The 4,724-nt window shown below is 48.8% G+C and overlaps 1 non-coding gene across 1 annotated transcript; it reads right to left on the reverse strand.

Annotated features, from left to right (window-relative positions):
* Positions 1–426: 426 nt before the first annotated feature.
* TRNAS-AGA lies at positions 427–508 on the reverse strand. Its single transcript has one exon. It is a non-coding gene; the product is annotated as a tRNA-Ser (tRNA).
* Between the last annotated feature and the right edge of the window lie 4,216 nt (positions 509–4,724).

Consider the following 4,724-nt stretch of genomic DNA (forward strand, 5'->3'; position numbering starts at 1 on the left):
ACACCCACAGAACATCTCTTCCCCTCCCCAAGACTGCCCCTTTCCTCCCCTCCATCATTTGTCCTAACAGCCAGTAAAGAGTGGTGGGGCCATGGCCCTCTAACCACGTTCCAGCACCCCTGACACACAGCTAAGCAGGCAGCAGTGTGTTTGTCACAGAGGCTGCTATGCTGAGTTGAGCAAGTGAGGGAAGCAGGGGCTAATGTCAGACTGTCCCCCTCCTCAGGACTGGTTGCTTGCAGGCAGCTGTCTGAACTCAGAGACAGTGTGCCCACCCACTCACTTTTCCCAAACACACACACTCTCTACCCCACCATGCACATTGCAATTGAAAAGCAGCTGGCAATCTAGTAGCCGCATTACCTAATAGTGTAGACATAGCAACAAGACCCAGCTCCCTTGAAACTAAAGAACCAAAACATCCTCTGTAGTTGGCAGGATTTGAACCTGCACATGGAGATCCCAATGGATTTCTAGTCCATCACCTTAACCACTCAGACACAACTACTATGCTTGAGATGTGTTTCTCACTGCACTCTAGTTCTGTTCTCACTGAGTGATCAATTCCAGTTGTTCCCTCAGACCAGCTTCCACAACACACACACTGCTGTGCCATTGTGTAAGTGTGTCGCTGGCTGAATTGCAAGAATTCCTGCTCATTTCCCTTCTGGCTGGAGCATGAGGAGAGTGTGTTTGTGATCAATGACGTTCCTGTAGATTGTTGTCCATTTCCTGCCTTGACCATTCAAACAGTTCCTTTACCATCATATCCCCAGCACATCAGGGATTGCAATAGCAGGGGGCAGGTTTTCTCTGGGGCACTGAGATTTGTTAGGGGGTTGGTGGCTCCTTTCTTTCCTCACCTTGGAGTAAACTCGGCTTTTTATTCCATCCTTGATGTTTCAAGGAATAACAAGAGAGGACCGAGGAAAGAGGTGGACAGGGTGGGTCTCAGGGGAGGGGCAGAGAGGTGCAAGTGGTGGGCAGAGCTGGTCTCATGGGCGGGGCAGAGAGGTGTGGGTGGTGGTCAGGGCAGGTCAGGGGAGGGGGTAGAAAGGTGTGAGCGCTGGGCAGGGTGGGTGTCAGGGGAGAGGCAGAGAGGTGCAAGTGATTGGCAGGGCTGGTCTTAGGGGAAGGGGCAGAGAGGTTTGGGCAGAGTGAGTCTCAGGGGATGGGCAGAGAGGTGGGGGTAGCAGGCAGACCTTGGGGTAGGGGGTGGAGAGGCACAAGGAGGCCTTCAGGGAAGAGAGGAGCAAGGAAAAGGTGGATCAGCAGGCCTCAGCCAAAGAGGAAGAGCAGGGGTGGGAAGTGGCCAAATGGGAGTGAGGGCAGAGCACAGGTGGGGCCTCAGAGGGAGGAGAATGAGCCAAGGGAGTGGAGAGGGCAGGGCTGCCCAGAGGATTCATGGACCTGGGGCAAAACAATTTTGGGTGCCCCTTCCATAAAAAAAAGTTGCAATACTATAGAATACTGTATTCTCATGGGGGCCCTGCAGGGCCTGGGGCAAATTGCCCCACTTGCCTCCTCCCTGGGTGGCCCTATCCTCAGCCTCTCCTCATAAGTCCCCTGCCCACTAATCATTTTTGTTGCCCTCCCCTAGACTCTTTCCAATTTGTTTCTGTAGTGGGAAGGCAAAAACTGGACGCAATGTTCCAGATGTGGCCTCACCAGTGCCGAATAGAGGGGAATAATCACTTCCCTCGATCTGTTGGCAATGCTCCTACTAATCTAGCCCAATACGACCAGTTACCCATATTGAATGCAGACCCACCAATATTTGATCAATTGGTTCCTGTCCATTCAGGAGGTTATTTCCTACCTATTCATAAAGAATGAAGATGCTCTAAGCAGAGGGGAGAGAGCTGTCCCGTCCGTGTAGTTAATCCATCTCCCCGAGAGGTGGTAGCTATGTCACTGGGGGAAGCTATGTGGGTGGGTGTGCAAGCTGTGGTGTCTCCATGTATCTATAAGTTTAATCAAACCCCATTTTTAAAAGCACTGTGGTCTGGGAAGAGAACAGGAGATCTCTGAGGCAGGGCCTGTCCTTCAAAATCTTTAAGATCACTGACTTACCTACACAGCAGTCATGGGGATATAGCTCAGTGGTAGAGTGTTTAACTGCGATTTATAGTGGTCCTTGGTTCAAATCCAAGTACTCTCTTACAAACCTCTTCCTTCAACCAAAATAATGGCATTTCCATTATGTTCAGGAGTTCCACTGAATAGGGATCCCTGAAATGAATGGAAACACTCACTATTGTCCTGTGCAAATGTGTAAAAACCTAGCAAACATGTGTCTCCACTGAAATCAGTTCCAATCCTCTAAAGGATTAAAGAATCTTTATTGAGGTTGAAGCAAAAAACCATCCCGATGTGCAGAAAGAATAGTAAATATGGCAGGCGACCAGCTTGGCTTAACAGTGAAATCCTTGCTGATCTTAAACGCAAAAAAGCAGCTTCCAAGTAGTGGAAGATTGGACAAATGACCAGGGAGGAGTATAAAAATATTGCTCAGGCATCCAGGAGTGAAATCAGGAAGGCCAAATCACACATGGAGTTGCAGCTAGCAAGAGATGTTAAGAGGAACAAGAAGGGTTTCTTCAGGTATGTTAGTAACATGAAGAAAGTCAAGGAAAGTATGGGCCCATGACTGAATGAGGGAGATAACTTAGTGGACAGAGGATGTGGAAAAAGCTAATGTACTCAATGCTTTTTTTGCCTATGTCTTCACAAACAAGGTCAGCTCCCAGACTGCTGCACTGGGCAGCACAGCATGGGGAGGAGGTGACCAGCCCTCTGTGGAGAAAGAAGTGGTTCAGGACTATTTAGAAAAACTGGAGACCAGCACATGTCCATGGGGCTGGATGTGCTGCATCTGAGGGTGCTAAAAGAGTTGGTGGATGTGATTGCAGAGCCATTGGCCATTATCTTTGAAAACTCATGGCGATTGGAGGAGGTGCCGGATGACTGGAAAAAGGCAACTATAGTGCCCATCTTTAAAAAAGGGAAGAAGGAGGATTTGGGGAACTACAGACCAGTCAGCCTCACCTCAGTCCCTGGAAAAATCATGGAACAGGTCCTCAAGGAATCAATTCTGAAGCACTTAGAGGAGGGGAAAATGATCAGGAACAGTCAGCATGGATTCACCAAGAGCAACTCATGCCTGACTAACCTTATTGCCTTCTATGAGGAGATAACTGGCTCTGTGGATGAGGGGAAAGCAGTGGATGTGTTATTCCTTGACTTTAGCAAAGCTTTTGATATGGTCTCCCACGGTATTCTTGCCAGCAAGTTTGAGAAGTATGGGCTGGATGAATGGACTGTAAGATGGATAGAAGGATGGCTAGAAAGTCGGACTCAGTGAGTATGATCAATGGATCCATGTCTAGTTGGCAGCCAGTTTCAAGTGGAGTGCCCCAAGGGTCAGTCCTAGGGCTGGTTTTGTTCAATATCTTCATTAATGATCTGGAGGATAGTGTGGATTGCACCCTCAGCAAGTCTGCAGATGACACTAAACTGGGAGGAGTAGCAGATACGCTGGAGGGTAGGGATAGGATACAGAGGGACCTAGACAAATTAGAGGACTGGGCCAAAAGAAACTTGATGAGGTTCAACAAGGACAAGTGCAGAATCCTGCACTTAGGACAGAAGAATCCCATGCACTATTACAGATTAGGGACGGAAGGGCTAGGCAGCAGTTCTGCAGAAAAGGACCTAGGGGTTACAGTAGACCAGAAGCTGGATAAGAGTCAACAGTGTGCCCTTGTTGACAAGAAGGCTTACAGCATTCTGGGCTGTATACTGTAGTAAGTGAAGGCCCTGATAAAGGCCCAGTATGAGGCCTGAGGCCTGAACTAAAGTAATGGTCAAGACTTTGCTAACATACAGCAAAGTGAAGCTGTGAGCTAGAGGCAGGCCCTGCTCACAGGAGCTGGCAAGGAAAAGGCTGATGCTGCAAGAAGATACGTACCTAAAAGGTACTGAACACTAGAGATCAGAACATTCACATACTTGCACATTCCACACAGATAACAAGGAACAGGCCAACCCATCCCAATGACAGGGGCAAAAGGGTAATACGATGGATAGAGTTGTTTTGATTGAACCAACATGAACAAGGTGAGAGGCGGCACTTTACTAGATAGAGGGGTTGTACCTTACTATGTAGAGGGGCTGCACCTCAATACATCAGGAGTGATGTGTAACTTGTTTGTACCTGTGTATAAAAATGTATCCCTGCGGCGATGTCTTTGTCCAGCCGAGGGGCCAATGGAAAGTCCCGCCACTGACTGAGCCAAGTCCATTGCCAAGAGGCACTTTCTCGTAGTATGCCCTGAGTTAGGCTCAGAAACCTACAGGGAACTGCAATTGTGTCCGAGCGCAATAAACCTGGCCGATGTGCCTTCGTACCTTACTAGACTCTGTGGTCATTGGGGGTTCTCTTCGGGTTTGCTGTGTCAGCTATCTGCAGAGCTGGGGCAGCACAAGAGGGAACACAGGCATGCAGCCGAGTGATACCAACAGAGAGAGAGCAGAGCATGACACCGGTAGCATCTGACAACACACCTCTGACAACATATACATATGGGCACTGCCAGCAGATAGAGGGATGTGATCATTGTCCTCTCTTCGAGATTGGTGAAGCCTCATCTAGAGTACTGTCTCCAGTTTTGGGCCCTACACTATAAGAAGGATGTGGAAAAATTGGAAAGAGTCCAGCAGAG

Source organism: Gopherus evgoodei, unplaced genomic scaffold, assembly GCF_007399415.2.
Source record: "Gopherus evgoodei ecotype Sinaloan lineage unplaced genomic scaffold, rGopEvg1_v1.p scaffold_236_arrow_ctg1, whole genome shotgun sequence".
NCBI lineage: Eukaryota > Metazoa > Chordata > Testudines > Testudinidae > Gopherus > Gopherus evgoodei.